The 23,049-nt window shown below is 36.8% G+C and overlaps 1 long non-coding RNA gene across 3 annotated transcripts in view; it reads left to right on the forward strand.

The window, feature by feature from the left end:
- Positions 1-23,049, forward strand: part of LOC128853079 (uncharacterized) — a 79,006-nt gene that overhangs the window by 24,687 nt on the left and 31,270 nt on the right. For 2 of the 3 annotated variants that reach the window (XR_008451318.1, XR_008451317.1), the window contains exons 5-8: positions 9,159-9,210; positions 10,237-10,294; positions 17,921-18,154; positions 21,219-21,321. This is a non-coding gene — a long non-coding RNA (uncharacterized LOC128853079). Of the gene's footprint in view, positions 1-785; positions 903-3,032; positions 3,132-9,158; positions 9,211-10,236; positions 10,295-17,920; positions 18,155-21,218; positions 21,322-23,049 lie in introns of all 3 variants that reach the window. The other variant, XR_008451319.1, reaches the window with a different exon arrangement.

A 23,049-nucleotide genomic window follows, 5' to 3' on the forward strand; every position in this document is an offset into this window, starting at 1 on the left:
GTGTCTCCTTTTACATCTTATCATCTTCTGGCTCCCTCCTGAGTCTCAATAAATACAATAAGCTCAGACCAGACAAAGCTGATAAGTTACAGCCAGGAAGGGAGGGATGGAATCTGCCTTTGGAGTCATGAACTGAGCTTTCCACTGATATGACAGCACTGAAGACAGTCAGACATAAGGAGAGATCAAATACTGAGCTTTTGAGGCCTCTTGCTTCACAAATACACAAAACTAAAGTGCTGATATGTAACCTGGGGTAAAAGCCGAGTTAATAATAAAAAGATAAAGTGAGTAATAAGAGCAAAGAAATTGATGGACACAGCAGTTGCTCATCATACATGTATATTTAACGCTGGTTGAAAGCGTGCATGGGAACTAATGAATTGCAGGCATATGGATGTTGTGTGCCCAGTAAAACGGAAGGGTTTAAATTATGCAGGATATGTCATCTTGTTGCCGAATATTTAACACCATTTCTACAGAAGAGAGACAGCTCAGGGCATCCTTATGTAAACATTAGTAATCAAATCCTTTTCTCATCATGGCAGGCTCTTTTGCATAATTTGTGCCTGCCACATCTAGAAATTGCACAAAAACTAATTTGCAAAGAGTTGGCCTGATGTTGGTTGGCAAAACTTAGTGCTTCCATAACAATTTGTGCTGTACCGTAAATGCGTAAGTGAGTAAAAATAGGTCTCTCTGGATGACCATTTGCTGATCATAATTGTTGTCTGTACTAGTACGTTTTATAGTGACTTATGATTTTTTCTTTTCCTGGGATTGAGAAAAAATAACCTTGCTACAGAAACTTACCCATTCTGACTCGAAAAGAAAAATGTTGAAAATGCAAATATTTTCTGCAAGGTGAAAGTCACCCAGAGCTCCTCAGAGCTCTTCTGAAGGTACTGCTTTTGGTGCAAACTGGCTGATCTGTCTAATGGGTATAAATTGTTCCTGCCTAAAATGAATTTTACTTCAAATTCAGTCTCTTTCAAAATTTATTGTTACTAGTCTGTAGGTTTTTTTGCTTCTGTAAAATGCACAAAGAGAGCTACCCCAGTGCAATGCCCCCTCATAAGAGCTATTCATTATTTTAGTCCTATTCTGATCCCAATTTGAGGTCCTAAGAGGTGGTAGACTGTGCTGACCCCTCTATGTTTTGCCAAACTGAGTGCATTTCGATACTGATGACTTAATAAGTATGGAGAAGGAAAAAAAAGATAAAGAACACCAGCAAAAACCTTAGGCAAGAAGCAGCTTTGATAGTAGCAGATGAAATTTCAGTGGGAATTACAAATGAAGAGATAGAGCAGAATTTGTAATAAAGATCCACGATACAGTGCAAGTAACTGAACTTCTACCTACATATTCCAAACTTATTTCCACAGTGCTTGAAATTCCATAAGTTTAATTATAGAGTTATAATTACCTAATTATGGAATAATTATGAAAGGATAATTATTCCATAATAATAATTATGGAATTATAATATGTATATATACCTCATCTTTAGTATGAGGGAATATTAGGGGAAAGAAGATGTGTCTTACTGTATTATAGGAGCACAAAATTTGAAAGAGTTTGAGAGGGTGATGGGAAGCTTTAGGAACTAATGGGAAAGGACTATATACTCTCCCCTGTCAGGTTTACTGTGTTTTATGTATGAGTTATAAGACTGAATTCCAAAATTAACCCACCACAAAATTTTAATATATCGTTATACCATTTTGTTAAAATTTGGAATAGAAATAACTGAGATTACAATGGGAATGCATAGGTTAAAAGTGTTATAGTAGTTTTCTGTATCTTGCAGATTTCTAAATCTGTAAGCTCTGGCAAGGACATATGTAGCATACACAGGGATTAGCTGAGCTAATGGCAGCAACAGTAACTTGACAATTGTGTCTGTCCACCATTATTTGCGTAAGTTCTTTTTGTTTCTTTCCGTGATTTTCACCTTCTAATCATTAGTAATTTATTGGCACCTTAAAATTTAAAAATTATTTGCATTTTTTTCTCATTTTGAATTTCAGGCTTCATATTACATTGATTTCCTTTCCAAGTGTTTCTGTTCTTTGCCTGATATCTCACTCTTTTTTTTTTTTTCCCTGAAGGGCAGATATATATTTAAAAAATGTTCTTCAAAGTTGGCTTTGGGTCAGCGACTAGACTTCTTCTCAGCTCTTCTGTCATTTATCCCATCTTGTCCTACCCACACTGTGCCTGACATATTACCCCTTCTTGGCTGCTTTCTGTACCTCATTCTTCAAGGCTGTTTTTCCTTGCTCTAATTATTTCCCATTCTTTTCTTTGTTCTTTCATTTTTTTTCCTTTCCATCCTGTTCACTTAGACAACTTTAGTCTTGTCTTGCTGTAATCCTGCACTTAATTCACTTCATGTTTGATAAAGAAGAATCAATCCTGTAAAATTTCGTTTGCAAATGTATTTGCTCTAATTTGCTATAGAAGCAGTGGCTGCTGCTGTTTCCCTCAGAACTTTCCTCTTCCATCCATCTCCTTTGCCATGCTTTTGCAGCCTTGCGAATTAGGGCTGGTGTTTGCACAAAACCCCAGTGAATGAAGTGGAAGCTTGTTACTCACCTCCTCTTGAAACCTTGGAGATGAAGCCCCATATAACCAATTTAATGAATTACTACTGTACAAATCTGAAAAACTGTGTTTTGAGATGTAACCTTTCTTATCCCTAGACGCTGCAGATTTACTTGAGATTTATTCAAATTCGAGCTGTAAGGTGCCATCTATGGTAAAGCTGTGTGGAAAAAAAAGGCAGACAAACAAAGGAACCATTGGAGATCCATCAGCAGAGCTTACAAAACAAGAACCGAACAATTTTTCAAATGGTTCTTTGTTGTCCTGCTTTCAGTTGAACATTTGATGAAGTCAATATGGCACCAAGGACTGTCCTTCAATGGCAAAAGCAGAGATAATATTTCTGATAGTTTGCAAATATTTCTTAATCTAACCTTCAGTACATCCAATGATCTCTAGAATACTTTATCATTTTCTTTCAGGGACAGAAAACATTACAGGATGAAGCCCGGTCTCCCACTGTGCAATAGAATAGCCTTGACTTACTGGTAATGAGAGAAGAATTAAGCTCATTCTACCTAGTGAGTGTGAAATTAGTTCATTTGGTGTGACACTATTGCATTTTCTAGAAAAAATGTAGTTGATAATGACTATGAAGATAGAAATGGTCTATAGAAGGTTTCTTGAAACAAAGAAACTTAATTTCTATATGAAAAATGCCCAGCAGGTGAAAATACCATCTGAAGAATGATGTAGATTGATCCTTGGTTTAAAAATAAACTATTAATTTCTTATAATGTAGTGTTGATAGAGGTTATAATACTGAACAGAGATGGAGAATTTTTATTTTACTCACCAGTATATCTGGTGAGTAAAAATATTGTTGCGTCACCTATCGGAAAAAGTCACATCAGGACTGAAGGGCATTGCTAACATAAGAAGAGATAGGTGGGTGGGCCACCTTCTGTTCTTACTTGTGGACTTGTGTGAGGAAGACACATTGTAAGGGTCTCCAACTGCCTGTGTTTTCAGTGCTAGTGGATATAGGTCTGCTTAAGCATGCTGGTCTTTAGTAGGAGACCACCAACAGTTCCCCTTAAAATGTAATGCATTAGGACAAAACAATTTGCAGAACAGAAGGGAACAGGGAAATCTCTCTCTTCTCTGAACAATTCAATATATTTTAATGTCTGACACATTCTGCTGTCCTCCCAAATGCTGCAATATTTTAAAACAAGATATTGTAGCTGGTTCAATGGAGCCATTTTGTATGTGAGTGCAGGCAAATCATCTATGCTTGAAAAGAAGCTGTAAGTCATTAGAGTGAGTAAGACTGGTCACCACCTTGCCCTGACAGCCCTGTTCAGAGCAAAATAGAAAGGGAAATGTGCAGGTGGATTAGTATAAATTTTTTTTTATTGTTGTGTTCTAACACTCAGTCAGGACTGAAATAATTTCCTGAACAATTATTTCAGATACCTTTTGGGCAGAAAATTATCTATTCCTCAACCTGTCAGATGTAGTTGTGAAATTATATATTATTGTTTCCTTTCCTAAGAGTATGAGCAGCAGAATATATTAAATTCTATTTAATTATGTGCATACATGCATATAGCACATTTCACCCCAAACCTGGGCATGTACCAGCCATCAGAAGAGGAAGGAATATCCATTTATCACAGACAGCACAGAGGCAAAAAAGCCTGCTAAATTCAATGAGTCTTTTTCTACTGATTTTAAAGAGCCTGCTGTGGCCCTGCATTTCTTTGAACTTGGGTATTTTTTTATTGTGATTGTATTTCCTCATTACACAGATGGTCTCAATTTCTTTTGCTTTCTGAACACTGCTTATTAATGCAGAGACATTTCTGGGACCTGTGATCATTACTTGCACACTGCCACCGCCTTTTCACCAGAAAGATGTCAGAAACGTGAAATGCTGTGCTGAATTTCTTTGGAGCAGATATCGCACTTTCAGCTAATAAATCAATTATTCTGCATTTAGAAACCCCTCCCTCCAACCTCCAGTCTGTAAGGTACTGTTAAGTGGAAAAGCCATGAGTGCCTGATTGCCTGTGCAATTCCACGTTAGTGAGATGGTCTACCAAAGAAACGCAGAATGAAGGACTCTGAGATGTTTTGGAGTGTGTTGCTAAGGAAACCTGTGCTTTTGATGAAATGTGCTGGGAATAGCTAGTTTTGGAGAGTTTGCTTCTTTACTGCCAGCACTGCCAAAAGGGGAGCAGTAGCCCTAAGGAGCTGTTTTAAAATTTTTGCATAGCCACATATTTTTTTCTAAAGTGAAAAAAAGGAGGAAAGTGGAAAGCTTCCGTTAGAAGATCTGAAAGGAGAATGAGGTGAAGTAATTAAGTTTTGAGAGCACTGTGTGTGTGTTGGGGATCTCTGCAGCCCAGAGGACCAGCCATGCACACAGTAAAGGGCTGTGCTCTTTTGGTGGCCAAGACATCTCATATCCTCCCTGCATCTGTGCAAAATCTGTTCTGAGTTAACAGAGACTAAAAAGAAATGTTGAATTTTGTAATAAAGATGCTTGTAGGACTAATCTGAGCTTCTGCTTAAATCAAAATTAAATGTTTACCTCAGTCTTAATATTTTGATACTATTCCCCTCAGATTTCTTTTCTTCTTGTTGAGAGTGTTTCTTGCAATGCATAAGAGCATAAATGTGAAGAACATTGTTGAAGTTCAATGAATTCAAACACAGTTTTCCAGGCAGAATATGTGTAAGTTAGGAATATAAAGAATCTACTAAAAGTTCTGTAAGGTCTCCAAAGACCACAAATAGAAGTTGTGCAAAATGGACTTTCTAAGGCAAAGTACTTTCAATCACACAGCATCTCACAGCTCTTATCATCATATTATGGCTTGAACTTGACAGCTAAAGTCTTGGCTGACATAGTTGGCGTTGAAATTGTTCCTCTAGAGTTACGTAGGTGAGGTGCAAAATGAGTTATGGCTAAGGTGTGTGCAGCAGTTGGATTCTTTCTCTGAAGTAAAAACTGTAGGGTTTTTTGAGGCAGCACATCTTCAAATCACAGCAAAGACATTTTATTATTGTACATCTGTGAACAGGATGTTTAATGTTTGGCATGTTTATTAAAAAAACTGAACACAGCACATTATCCATCTGCTGTGATTACTGTATAGGTAGGCAACTGGGACTTTGGATGTAAAAATCTATGTGCTTCTGTACAGCACATCACTGCTGCCTCCAAAAGCTCTCAATAATATATCTTCACAGTGAGGTTTCTACTGTACTTCAAGGTGTCATTGGCTTTTCCCTCCTTCCTAATTAAAAGGAATAATTTGACATCTTGGCCTGAACCTGTTTCATAAAGTCTCTTGCATCTAGCAGGTATGCTATGTGCTTCAGAATATAAATTATCATGAAGACCTGCTGCTTGTGAGCTCATTTATGCAGAAAAACTGTAGCTGGCTTTCAGGATTAGGAGTGGATTTTAGCTGATGATAATTTTGGCTGCTTGTTCAGCCAAGTCTTTTTCTCTTGGTGTTCTTCAAGACTGAGTTCTCTTGATTTCTGGAAGTATTAGATTTCAGAATAAAAGTGCTCAGTAGAAGTATTATTACCTTAGACTGTCCAGTACTGGTTCCACAGAATATGATGAAGAACTGAACTCCATCACTTGCACTGAGCCGCTTCCTGCTTTACTCTTATAGCAAATGTTTTCTCTTGGTTCTCTATCTTCAGAATTTTTATTATAAAGCACAGCACGGAAATGGAAATTTTCCATCTCAAGTGCATTTTCTATTGTTTAGGTTATGTTTGAATTAAATGCTGTATTTTTATCCTCTTACTGTGCACGAAAACTGCTTGTTGAAATAGCAGACCTAACATTATACAGTCCCTTTGTAACTATCTTAACTCCCATTGCATCCAACTGGTGTTACACAATATCAAAGATACAAGTAAAAAACATCCAAAATTCTCAGGTTTTATGTAGCTAAAGCAGAAGTAAAAGGTAAAGGCTGCAAGAAGACTAATGAGATAACTTATTTAGCAGACCAGAATGCAAAGACTATTCCTCAGACTATCATCCATCATTTCTGTTGCCTCAGGCAAAGGGGATGCTTCAAGCTTGCTTCTAATTTTACTGAGTATATTCAGTTTCCTGTGTAGCTTAAGATCATTATATGTTTCATTAATTCATTATGACTAAAAAGTAAAAATCATAAAAAATTCAAACTTTGTTTTCGACTGTGGAGTTGTATCTCGTAGCTGTTCAGCTGTCATTCAAGTAATTTTTCTGGGGTTTTTTGGTCTTGATCAGAAGTCAGTATTTTCTTCTAATTTGTTTCTGCAACTTTTTTATTATCTTCAAATACTGTTACTTTGTCTTTGATCTTTCGTAGAGACAAATATTCTCCTATGATTTTCTTGATCAATATTTATCTTCATTCTTTCCCTTTTCTGTATCTAAATTCTGTAATGTTGAAAGCAAGGTCAGATTAAGCTATAGTATCCCCATGTTGGTGTTTTGTAGCAAGCTTAACTTCATTTTTCTCTTGGTTACACAGAAGTAAATTAGATAGCTACTCTTTGTCACAACAAATTTTGCAGGTGAGATCCCAAGATAGTCACAGCAGTGGAGTGTTTGCAGTAAGCATTGTGGGAAAACGCATGAGAATCAAGTGGAGAGTAGCGTGTGAATTGGACTTATGAGTTTTTAATTTCAAGCTTAAGCTACAACACCACTACAACAGTGTAATCGTATCAAGTAGTGAGACATTTGCTTTAGTTCTTTTGTGTTGGGGTTATTTTACTCTTATAGAAAAGGAATTCTGCATGCAGACAAAATCAGGGCTTAATGATTTTCTCCCTTTGCTTCTTAAAGCTAGGCTTTATTAAAATGCTGCATCAAACTCGAGACCTTTATTAAAGCAGAACCTTCATTTTTCAGAGATCTTTAACAAGTTGTATGTATTCCCTCTGGAAAAAATGGAAGGAAGTTCATGACATTGTCCTAATACACAAAAAATACGATTTGCCCAAATAGGGAAAACAATGTATCTTTATAAACAAACTACTGTAAAGCATTTGTAGATTCTATAAGTCAAGTTTGAACTGAAAGCTATATTGGTAAGGAGTCGTGTTAAGAAATACGAAGGAATGAAACTTAAGTCTTGTCTACTGAGCTCTCTAAATATTCTCTTATGATACTTCAGAGAAGCTTTTTATTAGAAATTATGATGAAGTGCTTTTCAGTACAATCTCCCAAGGGTCTTAACAGCAAAAGTAGAGTCTTCCTCTGTTTGATGAATTGCAGAAAGTGGCTGATTTTTTCTGTGGAACTCTAATGCCTCTTTCTGTAAAAGCAGATGAAAAATAGGGATCTGATGAAAATAAGATGGATGATGCAAATAAGGAGGGAAAAGCTGGCTTGAAAAATCTCCTTTTAGATTTTCAACCAAACTGGTTCAACATGATTATACATAATTTATTTATCTGAATAATTTTTTAGGAGTCCATTTAATGCTCTTGATATCTTAACAAAAGTAATAAAATGAATTCCTAGTAGAATTAAAAGATGAGATTGATAGATACTTATCTTCCATAAACCTTCTTTTCTGCTCCTTCAGCAAGTGGAATGAAACATTTGAATAGTAGCTCATGTCATTGGCTCAAAAGAGAGGATTTAGATAGTATCTAAAATTTATTTGAATTTCACATAGTTACAAGCTGTCTAGAATATTTGTGAAATGCTTTATATGTCACATGTAAAATGATTTGGTGTATTAGCATATCAAAAAATTGGCTTCAGGAAGCACCTACTCTTCACCTGGAGTGCTGCATTCTGTTCTGGAGTCCTCAGCACAAGGACATGGATCTGTTAGAGCAAGTCCAGGGTAGGGCCAGAAAGATGATCAGAGGGCTGAAGCACCTCTGCCATGAGGACAGGCTGAGAGGGTTGATCTTGTTTAGTCCAGAGAGGGAAAGGCTTCAGGGAGACCTTGTAGCAGCCTTCCAGTACTTAATGAGGACTAGAGGAAAGCTGGGGAGGGGCTCTTTATCAGGAAGTGCAGCAACAGGAGGAGAGGCAACGGTTAAAACTGAAAGAGAGGAAATTCAGAATAGATTATATATATCAGGAAGAAATTTTTTACTGTTAGGGTGATGAGGCCCTGGAACAGGTTGCCCAGAGAAGTTGTTGATGCCTCATCCCTGAAGGTGTTCAAGGCCAGGCTGGACGAGGTTTTGAGCTACCTGATCCAGTGGGAGGTGTCTCTGCCCATGGCAGGACGGTTGGATCCAGATGATCTTTAAGGTCCCTTCCAACCCAAACTATTCTATGATTCTATGACTTGGAAAACTCTCATGCTATGCTATATAAATTAGCAAACATTTATATGTGCTTATACAGTTACATGGATGACTGTTGCATTTTGAAAGGCTTTAGCAGTTTGTAAGTTATCCTCTCACTGTCTAATTCTATGGAATTGGTAGACTCTCAAATTGGTTCCTGAATTTAATTGTACCTTACAATAGCATTTGTTCTTTATATTGTCTCTCCTTACAGATAAGTCTCTACAACTGATTTGCAAATGAATTATCATTGTCTTATTTTTCAGAGAGTGAAGCTAAGGTGCTGTAAAGTGGTGGTGAGAAATCACAAAGTGGGTGGTGAGTGGCACAGTTGGTGTATGTCACGCTATTGATATATGTTACTCTGTTCCACCTATTAGATGTACTCTTTAAAAACTCACCATGCTGACAGAAAAGAGACAAATTTACTGATGCTGAAGCATTATATCATGAACAGCTAATGCCTTAGGTGGAGGAGGATGCTTTTATAACTCAAGAAACCTAGACGCTGCATATGGTATCAATAGTCTTCGGTATAATTCTGCCTCTCCTTTGGCAATGACAATTCTTTTTGATTTTTCACTAGTTCTATATAACCACAATAAATTTTAGACACTAACTTTGTTAGTCCAGCATTATTCACAATGTCTCAAACAAGTATTTACCCTAAGCCTGATTCTCTTGTGTGTTATACTTTCCCTGAAGACTGTGAGATTATTTCCAAACTAGAACTATGTGCAGGATTTGTAAGATTTTAATCTCAATTTCACTTAAAGTACAGTCCATTAATGCCTCTATAACCCATGCAATTACATGAACTGAAGGAATGAATGAGGACATCTCACTGTTGGAACTCCAAAAGTTGTCTTTAATTGTTATTGAACTTCTGTGGCTGATGGGATGTTATCATAGTGTAAGAAGTGTATTGTCTGGAAATCATGCCACTGAATATTTTCTTCACTAGCAATGTACTGTAAAAGGGCTATATCTTTAAACAAGAATGTTAAACAATATGTTTTTCATTTTAATAGATTAAATAGATAGTAAGACTCAGAAAGTGCTGCAATAAACAAGCTTGCTGCCTTGCAGTAGGTAGTAACCAGTTACTGAAGTATACAGCCTTCAAGTGTTTTTATAATAAGTAATTTCCCCTCATCTGTACAACCCACTCCTTCTCATTAAAGCATAAAGAATTTTTTGTACGAAGAATGTTGGCTTATCGCTCTGCAGGCAGCAAAAGATATGTTTTTTACATCTTAGAAGATGTTAGCTTTTTATGACATTTTTTAAATCCTATTCTTACATTATATGAATAACAGACTCTTTGTTCTTCTCCCTTTCCAGGATCGCAGTGCCGAGCCATGCTGGAATGGGAAAGCTGCAATCCAGTCCAGAGCTATGGGTAAAATCATTGTTGATGTGTGCCATGGATTTCACCGATGTACTGTAGGACAGGAAAAAAATAATACGTTTGTGGAACAGAATCAAAATCTCGTGTTTTGTTCTGATTTGTAGTACTCAGCCTTCACATAAACCAGGCTTTAAAAAGGAACATATATTTAGAATGATATGGACTGTCTGTGATCTTCGATAACCATCACTTCATGCTTTTCAACACTTTGAAGGATTGCAAATTCTGAGGCTATAACATATGCAACTGAGGTTATTAAAATTCATATCAATGTGAAGACAAATTTTGACCTTAAGTTATCTGACATTATAATACTCTGTCTTCATACTGCTCAAGGTAGTCTGTTCCTATCCTGATAGTCTCTTAAGGATTATCTGTTCTATCTAGTATTCCTTCTTGTTCCAACTTAATTGTTGCAACTTCCTCATGTCTTTTTTTCAAAGCTGAGGGATAGACAATTAATGATTGGTGCAAATAGTTCAAATCAGCCTTCAAATATTTTTGTGTCTCTTATATTCTGTTCAGATGAAATCCCCAAATAAAAATCTGTGTGTGGGAAACATTAAAGTTGGTTTCCAATATTGCATTTGCCAAATACGTGAGAAAGACGTATGAAAAAGCTTTCAGCTTTTGCTGTGCTGACAGTTGCTTGCAGTGGAGGTCAGACCCTTTCAGTGATCTGCTACTCTCTCATAACTGTTCAAAGTGTTGCAAAGGCTGCCGGTTGAGTGTCGATTTAGCAGTAAATGTTAGTCTTACTCTTGCTCCACTGAACTCAGTTAAAAAACATTCTTTAATGGAATAGGAGCAGGCTATGACCTCAATACCCAAATCAAAAATTGATCTTTCAGTGCATTTTTTTTGCTGTCTGTTGCTTTAGATCATATCTATATATATCCATTAATAAATCCACTATCGTAGTTTATAATCCAGACCTGACTGAAGAGCTGAATAAGAATCGGAACTCAGTTTGCTTTAAGATTCTAGTGGTTTGAAATACCTATTTCTTATATGCACAGGCTTCCACAGCATGTTTCTGTAGTGAGAAAATCCAGGTGCGTTATTCCTTTTATGTATTTGACTCTCTGCTCTGCATTATGTCATGCAGTAAAGGCATAGTGTGACACAGCCCAGCACGGGGCAAAAACATAAAGCAATCACATTCTGCAATTGGGGCCAAGAAGTCCTGTGGGTATTTATAGCAGATGTTAACCCCCTGACCTCCTGGCCTCTCTTCACCGTGGAGTTGCATAAAATCTGATTTGCTCTCTGGAGCGCTTCATGCCGGCTGAGGGAGCTGACTCTTCAGACAAAGAAATGGGACAAAAGGAACAGTATTCAGGGAGGTTGCACTCTCCTAGAGCAGATCCTCGCTCTGTATGTCATTGACTTAAATTTCCTAACTGATTCAGGTGTGGGAAGGGATAAAGAGGTATCAGGCATTTGAGTGAGGGCAAGACAAAGTATGATCTATCAGAAACCTGTGGGGCTGTCTTTGACTCCTTTGGCCTGGCTTTTTTGATTTGGCTTTTCAGTCTTAATTGCACAGAGGTGATAAGTCTAGATAAGACTAAGTGATGATCATAGTTCTGAAAAACTTGCTTTATCATCTCTGGCATGACAAACTAATCCAAAATACAGCAGTATTTCTATGCAATCTGATAGTAAATGTTGACTTTATTCAGGCTAACAATTACAAATGCTCATTTAGGATTAATAGAAGATTACTAAAAAGGAAAAGTTTTATACGCTAAGCAAATATAAGCGGCTGCCTCTACGTCTGTGCAATTTCTGTATATGAAAATAACTACGCTTAGTGTCTCTTTCATTGCATTTAGTAAATTATGACTGATAACACGTACGTGTATAATATAGTATTTCTCACTTTACTTACGTAAATTTTCTCAACATTTTTTGTGCCATCGTTTTTTTCTGACTGCTTCCTTACTAAACGCTGCCGAGGGGAATCTGTGAAGGAGTTGCATGATAGTGATGGGACTTTACTGACATAACTCTTCTAAAATTATACCAGCTAAATATCTGTTTAGCCATTTTTCGTGCAGCAAGATCATTTCAAAAAAAAACATTATTTAGCTGAGAGTGAACTTGTACCATTTAATCCAGAAAAAATTCAAAGCACAATAAAGTTCAGTAATCACCTGTTCTTTGACTATTGTCTTGTCTTGAATTTTTGCTAGAGAAGGGTTTCTTGGAGGGGGCAAGCTAACAGTCAGTGTTCTGAACGAGTATGCCAAGATAAAAAAGTGGCCTTTCATTATGGATATTCAGACCTAAATTTAAGGCTCATCAAAGTTAAAAAAAAGACTAACGTGTTTGTAGACAAGACTCAAATTCTGCTCTGTAGGAGGAGGAATTATGTGGAAATGTAGTCAGTTGTATGCTATCCTGTTCCCTTTGAATACAAGTTCATCACGTTGTTCGTGTGTTTTATTCTGTTCTTCTTAGGGTGACTGGGCTTTTTGGATGTTTGTAAAATATAAGGCAAAATTCTCCCAGTTTTGGTGCAGAAAACATTGAAAGACTTCAGTTTTCTTTAGAAACAAATATTTTCTCTGTAGGAATTGCTGACATCTTGAAATTATTTTTCTCTGAAAGAAAATGAAACCTTTTTAAATGTTAAAAAAACAAAAAAACCCAGCACTGAGAATATCAGAACAAAATTTCAGTGGGTGAATTTGTTATTTAAAGCTAATATATCTACTTTGAATCAGCATATTCAAGCAATGGCTTTCATTTCAAACCTTATTGAAAATTTTTTTGGCATAATTTGCATAGTGGCTTACAGATTTATTTATTTATTTATTTTTGTGCAGACTATTTTCACACAAAGCATTCCAAGATCCTTTACTATAGATTAAAAAGCAACAGGATATGAGCCCTGGTTTCCCTTAAGCACAGAGCCTTGGGTGTCTGAATGTGTATAATTTTAGGCATATGAATAGATATATGCAGGTAGACACGGAGGCAGAACTTTCCATCAGCTTCTGTTTCAATGACGTATGGACTTTGGGACTGTATTTCACAAATATGCATTCAATTAAAAAAAACTCACTTTAGCCCTTTCCTTTAGATTAAATTTTAACAAATAATTCTGAGACACACGTGATTTGTCTTTAACACACAAGCCCGACTGTACCTAGGAAAAAGAAAATCATTGAAACATTATTACAGTAAGTTAATCTCTTGGTGTATTAATAGATCATTTTGTAAGAATGGAAGAATATGAAACTTTATAATCCTCTGACAGTTTATTTCTGTGGCAAAGAGTTTAATGAAGCCAAACAATGACAGAAATATACCATAATTTTATGACAGTATTTATATTTGGGTTACATCTTTTTTTTTTTCCAAACTGTTGCTGCTTAATTCCAATGAAAATTTAAAAGAATTATCTTTATGAACAGAAGTAGAATAGTACCCATAGGACATTGATCTGATTTCAAAATTATTAACAGCCTTTTTGTCCTGTGCTTTTTATCTGAGCAAAAAACCCCCCAAACTATTATTTGTAAATTAATTGTAACTGAGGGGAATCAGCAACAAATTCCCATTTAAAAGTCATTATAATCTCAAACAGAGAAGCAATAATTATTTTTCAGGATCTGTTTAGTCAACTCCCTACCATTAGGGAAAAGATCTGATTTTTAACTTGCACTTTTCTTTATTTAGCTCTTATGTCTTTACCAGGTGATTAATGTTAAATATGCAGCTTATTCTTCCTTACAGAAAAGCAATATGATTTTATTCAGAAGAATATTTAATTTCCATCTCTATTTAAACTTTAATAGATTCAGAATTTATCCTGAGGAATAGAAAGAAATACTACTTAAAGGAAATGAAGTTTTACTGGTGATGAATCGGGAAGCGCCACACATTTCACTTTCATAGCAGAATTAACTGGAGTATCACAATTACTGTAGATCAGACTTTGAATTCCTGTCAGAATTTATAAGAAGTGGTGGTAAATAATGTATTACAATTGGCTATCTTTTAAACATTACGGGTTTTGTGAACAAGTGGGAAAATACTTAAGCTAATCTTAAAATGTAAGTATACAGGTTATAGAGAATAGTGTGTTAGGTTCTTTAGATACTTTCTGCTGTAAAAAACCTTGAGTTGTTTGGTTTCTTGCAGCATATGCTACTGAAACCTTCAATAGCACTTACTTCTTTTAGAAGATGACTTCTGCGTGGAGTCTTGTACATACTTAATTAGATGTTACAAGGATAGGTGAGCATAACAGCTGGGATAATTGACAGTGTTAATTGTTTGCATTATGATGCAGCCCTAACAAGCAGTCATCTCTCTCAATGCAACCTAATAAGTTTTGAATATCCAGGGGTGTTAGAAATTGAGTTCCTCTCAATGGCAGAGGAGGTGCGTGCTGTGAGAGATTTTCAGTACCAAAGCACAACTCTGAAAAAGGTTACCTCTTAATTATAATTCTTTCTAAGAAGGAAATTTTTACAGGTGAACTTCACGTAGGTTAGACATTCCTCAAATCTTTTACAATTTAGGTTTTTTTCTTTCCTTTTGTAGCACAAAAAAGATGCCTTCTACTCTTGTGGTCTTATCCTGGAGAGAATATCCCCCATGGATCAAATCTCCCCAACCAGGCTAGAATTGGTATTTGTTTTCAATGAGGAAAAAAAAAAAAAAATCAAAAACTCTCAAGGGAAATCTGAATACGAAGGGTTATGTAATCTTGAAAGAAGGAGAAAACCCTCTTGTTCTACTAAAAAATGTAGAAAATCTCTCAGCTTGTATTCTGGAAAATAAGTTGCTTTCTATAAGAATGAGGCAAGCAAACCGGGTTCTACTCTTACACTCCAAAGATTCTGTGCCTGTAGATTAAAATGTGATTGATTTCTTAATATTTTATTTGCCAGGATATTTGACAGATGTGCCCAGATTTTCATCACATCTCCTTGAATGCCTTATTCCATGAGCACTTACCAGCAACTGCTGTCTGTAAAATGTGTTAAGTATGTCTGTTCATACTCTGACAGTCAACAAGTTCTTAGTGGGTTCCGGAAATAGAATATTTGCTCAGGTTTTAAGATTAATAATAGGTTAAGTTTGTAATTTAAAAGAAAAAAGAATCTTCCTGTCCCCAGTTTATTTCCAGCTTCCAAACATAATTCACTCCTTAGTGTATGATAGATTTAAAGGTTTACTTTAAAGTATTATTTTAAAGAGTGTTTAGACTTGCAATTCCAGGCTTTGAAAATTACTGCAAATGTTTAATAACAGAATAAAATTAACCTAAACTCAGCAGCTGGTTGTGTTTCACAGAGTAGCTGGGCACCCTGCTGCAGTGCAGTAGTTGGAGAGGTGACATAGCTGTAAGTTCCCCCCAGAAAGTGTCATGTACCTTTACACAATTGATCTCTGCAAACACTGTTGCTGCAGTGACTGCAAACCCGCGTGGTACCCACCTGCTTGTGGTGTCGCTGGCTGTTGCCCATCATATGCCATTTGTGTTGTTAGTCAGCCACGGTCTGAGGAGCAGGGGAACACCACCACCGTTACCTCCTTTGTGTAATTCCCGAGATGGTGTACACTCGCATGCTTTTTCCCTTGTGGCACAGAGATCATAGAATCATAGAATCACCAGGTTGGAACGGACCCACTGGATCAACGAGTCCAACCATTCCTAACACTCCCTTAAACCATGTCCCTAAGCACTTCATCCGCCCGTTCCTTGGACACCTCCAGGGAAGGCCACTCGACCATCTCCCTGGGCAGTCTGTTCCAGTGCCCGATGACTCTTTCTGTGAAGAATTTTTTTCTGATATCCAGCCTGAACATCCCCTGGCTGAGCTTGAGGCCATTCCCCCTTGTCCTGTCCTCAGTCACTTGGGAGAAGAGCCCAGCTCCCTCCTCTCCACAACCTCCTTTCAGGCAGTTGTAGAGAGTAATAAGGTCTCCCCTCACCCTCCTCTTCTCCAGGCTAAACAACACCAGCTCTCTCCGCCGCTCCTCATAAGACTTGTTCTCCAGCCCCCTCACATGGACATCTGTGATGTTGTTATAACTCGTAATTGTTTATTAAAGGAGACCCATAATTCAAGAACATCAATATTAAAGGCTACTTATAAAATTAGGTACTGCCTTGAGCAAGAGGAGCTTACCTCTATTCTAGGAGCTGTTATATGAGGAAAAGCTATCACTAGACTTTTGTTTATCTCTTAAAATATATAGGATTTTATATAACTCATTGTGCTTTCAGCATAAGTGGTGAAGAATAAAGTTGGGGAAGAGAGTGACCTTCTAAAGCAGAGACAGTTTCTACTCTATTAGCAGTAGATCTGTAGAGGTTTAGGTCTTCTTCCTCCTGACAGTTGTTTGTACCAAATAGTTTGTCTACTCTTTTTGCCACAGAATGAGGTGAAACCTCAAGAAGCAGACTGAATTTGGTGGGTCTGGGCAAGAAGTTTGAACATAAATATTGTAGGGAGGGGAACTTTGGCAGTACTGATGAAAAGTTAGTAGATCTCTCTTTGTGAAAGTGGTTGTTGATAAGATTGTCGGTTATCAGCACAATTTAAAATGGTTTCATTTTAAAATGGCAGTGTTAAACGAGGGTGATCGGACATGAGTCTCATTCTGATGTCTGTTTGTTGGGTGATGCATCTGTTCTTTCTATATCAATTTGCATATTTCATTTTGGTAAACAATTAGTATTATAAAATCATTTTAATAAAAGTCTGTGGACATGAGAGATTTGAGAACAAGTTGTGCCCAGTATAATGTAAATTAATTGCCAAGAGAAATGTTCCCCAGGACCAGATCTTATAATACTTCTGATAATAAACAAGTGTCTATCTGTCACTCATAACTGAAAAACAGCTCTGTGTAAGTCCAGAAGTGGGGGCTGTAAGCAGTCTCCTTTAGGATATTTCTGGACAAATGAGATGGAACGGCTCTGGAAATGAAGTGAAAACTTTCTGGTCTCTATCTGCAGTTCATACTCAAATGGAGGATCAGCAAGTTTAATGAAGTATTTGATATGAAGGAAAAGTACCTAGATTCTTTCAGCCAGACATCTAATCCTCTTCAAAATTTTGTCACTTAATTTTTAATATAATTTACCTCCTCATTCACTCTGCATATGATGAGATGGCTCATCAGATCCATGTTATTTCTAAATGTCCATCACTCGATTCCAACTCTTTATGTTCTGTTCTTTTTTTTTTTGTTTCATCTCTTTTTGTTTCATCTCTGCTCTGGCTCTTTTCATCTCTCCCTGCTGTCTCAGTCTTCAAAACTGCTGTCACATCTCTCTTATGAACTGCTGCTCCCACCTTCTGCCAAATTTCTTGAACAAAACTAGCGGAAACGATTTCACTCACCTCTGCCTGTTAACTGAAATTTGCTCTAAAGCTGAGTTTACTCCACATTCATTGATGGGGTAGATTATTAAATGTAATTCTGCAGATTCGCAATCCAGGAGATATGAATTTATGCAAAAATCTGAAAGCTTTTGACGCTTAATATATTTGTGTATATAATTACATTGCTTACCACCAAATCAGTTTTTCATTCTTCATGTTGTAAGCCATTCATTTTGTTCTCATCTGTTCATTTACTTAGGATTCGCCACTTCAGAAATTGACTGAACTTATCCAACCGAAATTCTGTGTTCAGTTTTGGGCCCCCCACTACAAGAAAGACATTGAGCTGCTGGAGCATGTCCAGAGAAGGGCAACAAAGCTGGTGAAGGATCTGGAGCGGCTGAGGCAACTGGGGTTATTTAGCCTGAAGAAAAGGAGGCAGAGGGGAGGACCTATTGCTCTCCACAACTACCCAAAAGGAGGTGGAAGTGAGGTGGGTGTCAGTGTCTTCTCCCAAGTAGCAAGTGATAAGATGAGAGGAAATAGCCTCAAGTTGTGCCAGGGGAAGTTTTGATTGAATATTAGGAAAGATATCTTCACCAAAAGGGTTGTCCAAACCTGGAACAAGCTGCCCAAGGAAGCGTTGAGTCACCATCCCTGGAGGTATTTAAAAGATGTGTAGATGTGGTGTTTAGGGACATAGTTTAATGGTGGACTTGGCAGTGTTAGATTAAGGGTTGGACGTGATAATCTTAAAGGTCTTTTCCAACCTAAATAATCCTGTATGATTTTGTGCGTTTTAACATTGCCTATTGCCTTGTTAATCCTGTTGTATGGGTAATCCATGATTATCTGTATTTGGGACTTGCATTGTTCAGACTGTACTGCCTCTGCTATGTTTTGTGGTAATCAGGAAATTTTCTTTTGTTCTCAGCTTTGCAGTTTTCTTCAGAAGAGTTTTTGAGGCCAGTAACACCTACAAAAATCACAAAAGTCTCTGTTGGGATCTTACAATTTTTTCATCCCTTTTCTCGCAGACTATGTAACACAGAAAGAGAAATCCCATTTAAATTTTAGTTTTAAAGCTTGAAATAAGAAGTAATAGGGTTGGCTTGCACTGCTCATCCTGAGCTAGTAGGAGCGGTATTCGTGCAGGAGGGGATCTCATAAAGTAGGCAGCACCCCACAATGAACATACTTAACATTTCATGTACTGTAGATCTTGTATGGGTAGCAAAATTGTCTTTCTCCCCCAAAATAGTTTTCATCACCCCCAATACACTTATGTCAGGGAGTTTCAGTACACAGCTTTTAAAAGTTGTACTTGCAGAGCTTACTGCTTTCTGGAATTAAAATTACAATCAGTAGCCTTTCAAAGAGATTGGGTTCTCTAGATGAGTTTATGTCCTGAAAGAATTATATTAGACATATATAGTTAATGTAAGCAAAAGTAATCATTGAACTTAATCTGTGGGAGAAAAAGAAGGCTATGAGTAAGGCTTTTAATTTGTACGGTAATGCAAATGATGGCTGCAGCCTTTTGTGACTCATAAGAGAATGAGTTATGACTTCAGGAATTGACTAAAAGCTGTGGCTCAGTCCCAGAGGTTTATGTTTTCCCATCTCTGCATATCCTCACATCAAACCATCTTTAATCGTTTGGTATAAATGATGAAAGAGTAAATTGTGCAAGTCCGACATTTTAGAATGGAATGTACTTAATAATCTTGACCTGGGATGCCTGGGATGGAAGAAAAATTAGGTTAATGATTAATTTATGTGTTTTTTCCCTGAGAAGTGACAAAACCCCCTCTTTAGGTTTTTTTTCATTATTTCCTTTTGGTAATATAGCCAGTGTTAAATAGAAGAAATAATTGACCCAATTGGTTTTCAGTTTCTAATGAAAAGAGAATGTTAATACAGATTGATTTTTGTCTTACACAAGGAAAGTGTGGCATTCAAATATCTGCTTAGCTTTTTAGATTTGTTTTGTCATGCAAGATTGAGTAAGTGTTAAAGTTTATTTTTAGATTTAAAATATAATTTTACACATAACTATATTTTTATTCACAACTTGACAACTATATTTATTTTTCTATTCACAGTCTGAAAGAGAATTGGACATCATGTAGTTTTCACAAAGGCAAAGCAAGCCTACTAACAGCTTTTTATTTTGAGATTCTGAAAGTCTATCAAAACACAAAGTCTACTAACCTTTTACATATATTTCACTTTACTCTTTAAAATACAAAGAATACTGGAGTTTAGAATACCAACAGAGGCTAAAACTGGAAAAAAACAGAGATATTGAACAAGGTTGTTAAGGTAGAATGTCAAGTTAAAATAACTTCTTCTACAATGACATAATATATAACTATCAGTGACCAAAAAAAAAATATCTTTAAAGAGAAGTTGTTCCTTAAGAAAGTCCTGCAAGAAAAACTTGTTATAACTTTTAGTTTGGACCATGAATTACGTTATTAGTTGATGAAATATTTTCAGAGTAGCATTTTCCATTATGAGTACAGATGAACAAGAATGTGTAGGAGCATAGTGACACACTAATATTTGAAAGGGGGGGGAAATCTGGTCACTTAATATATTTCCTAGCAACAACCTTGATTAGCAGCAAGAGTTTCTAACGTAGTCCACATTATGAACTTTAGCTTACTAGGAAGTGTGCTTATATGAATTAATGGGCCTCTCAGCTAACCAGCCTGTACTGAGCAGATTGGGACTACCTGGTAACCACAGATATTTTGAATGTGAAATAACAGAATGAGGAAACTATCCAGCCAGTGGGTTAAATATTATTCTTTCCCTTCTTGAAAAAAAACAATGTTCTTCTTTTGATTTCTTTCCTTAATCTTTTGCTTCCTGATGTTGACCATTATACACATTTATGATGTTAGAACACAATAGCCAACATCATTTAACCAGACAGGTTTGGACTAGTGCCAGCTTCTCCAAGGAATTTCAGATCAGTCTTGCCTGTAAAATGTGCTTATGGATATGTAGTCAAAGTGTGTCTCATCTTTTTGTAAAGAATTTTTGTAATGAAAAGAAACAGGCTTTATGTCAGGTAAATTTATGTATAGTATAGCACAGTCATGAAAAAACATGGAAACCATTCCTCTACTCAGTCCCTTCCCTTGAGAAGCTCGCTGCTTTTTCTCATTCTCTGCTGTTGCAAGAATGTTATTATTGACCTTCTGATACTCCAGATCCTTTCCAGCTTTCTGACAGTAAACCTTTTATTTCTGGTGTCTCTTGATGAAGACATCAGAGTAAGATTTTTATGACCATAAAAAGCATCTTGTGCTTCTCAGACATAACCTGCACAAGAACATGTCAGAAAAGCCAGTGCATTGGCCAACAGAACAAGCAGTGGTTTATGTGCATAATAAAGGAAAACCTTCCTTTAGAAGTTGCTGATAATATTTAACATGCAAAGCCACTACCAATTGCAGGCTAGCTGTGCAACTCAAGCTCTGCTTTGGAAGGGAATTTTATCATTTCTGTCTTCTGTTCATGATGTGAGTACCTTTTTCTTCCAGCTATGAGTAACGAAGAATTTTCAACCTGTCTCGTATTCTGCCTTTGACAACTTAAGCTTCCTTGACCATTAAGATGGGGGTGAAGATCTCAAATGAGCTTTCTGTGAGTATTTGCCTTTTTTTTTTTCTATTTAGCTGCCATAATTTTTCTTATCCACTTTGATTTAAGACAGAGAGGATTTGTTCTTTCATTTTTTAAGAGGTATATTGTCATGTCTTGCTTCAGAAAAAAATCTGGAAGGGTGAATAGTCTTTACATTAGCAATGGCAGCAGGGAAGAAATATTTAGACCCTTTTTTCTCTTTCTATAAGCAAAATATGCAAGCCAAAATAAAAAAAAAATGGTCATCAAAATGAAAACTATGTTAATTTGAGTCACAACTGTCAAACAAACAAGTGGCTCTTCCCTTTGCATGATTGATATACTTGACTTTGCTAAAATGAATATTCACAGATAAGTGGTGTTTGTTATTGGATGTTCAGTTCAATTATGACCTTAAAGCAGGAAACCAAGGTACAAAGCAAACTGGGTTTAAAAGGTCACTGGTTTTGTCCCTCCCTCACCTCATCACGAGCTCAAGACATCAGAGAACTGGGGCACTATCTAATACAGTTTTTTTAACTTAAGGTTTGTGTTTGGAAGTATTGAGCACCTCCTTTGTCCAAGGCCAGGGCTCTACACTTTACAATGAGCTCAGAACAAAACCAAAACCTGTGCCAACACCTGTTGCAGATCTAGCAATGTGATTTTTATGTCCTTTGATTTCTTTCCCAGAGCCAGGTTTCTCCTGTAATGACATTTATCACCCATTTAATTGAAAAATTTCTTGGGGACAGGAAAGTGTAGCTCTGTGGTAACAGTCATTTCCAGAGGTTAACGCTGTCCCAGTAGAAAGGCATGTATCCTCCAGAGAGGAGAGTTGTTTGGGTTGTTGTTTTGGCATCTAGCAGAGTTATCTAAACTGAACAGATCAAAGGGTAGAAACTGAGCAAAGAGATTGTGCTATTGAGCAAGTGATGGATGGCCTCCTTTGCCTACAAAAAAGCAGCCCTTCAGAGAGCACGGCAGGGAAGTCATTCCAGTACAGTGTGAAAATCCGACAGCATTATGGAATGAATGGCCCTTTTACAGTCATGGGATCTAAAATAAAACCTACAGCTGTGCAGCCAGGAACTCTGCTGTATAGCAGCAAGAAACACAGGACAATTCAGGGCACAGTTCCATGCTAGGCTTAATCCAGTTTAACTATGGACTGTTATGTGAATATCTCTTCCCCCAAATAAATTACTTTCCCATCAGATCAGTGAGTCATATTCCAGCAACACAGTGAATGACTAAATCTGAGGAAAGGGTGAGGAACGCGTCAATGGAGTTAAGAGGTGAAAGGCGAGAGAATTAAACCATCACTTTTGGCAGCGACAGAGTTTCATGAAATTAAGCACAACGTGAAACATTACCACCAAGAGAGCTTGGGTGAATTGAAAATGTTTTAGAACAAAATAATTCGAAGCCTCTTGCTATGAGGAGTAACTATTGTAATTTTGAGGTATTTGTACCAAGGGGAGAACCGTATTGTGGTGGTTTTGTGAAGAATTAAGTCTCTGGAAAAAATATGAATTTACCTATATCAGGCTAGAACTGTTGCTCTTTCAATCGGATATTTTTCAAATGCCTGGCCTGTTCAAGCAGTTTATCTCTCATTTCCTATCAGTTTAGGCTGATCCTGGCATATACTTGCAACAGCTGTTTCTTCATTTTCTCAGGCTGAGTTTACTAATGGTCGATGCTAACTCACTTCAGTTGTAAATAAGTTGAAGCACCAGTTCATAC

Source organism: Cuculus canorus, chromosome 9 (genome assembly GCF_017976375.1).
Source record: "Cuculus canorus isolate bCucCan1 chromosome 9, bCucCan1.pri, whole genome shotgun sequence".
Classification (NCBI taxonomy): domain Eukaryota; kingdom Metazoa; phylum Chordata; class Aves; order Cuculiformes; family Cuculidae; genus Cuculus; species Cuculus canorus.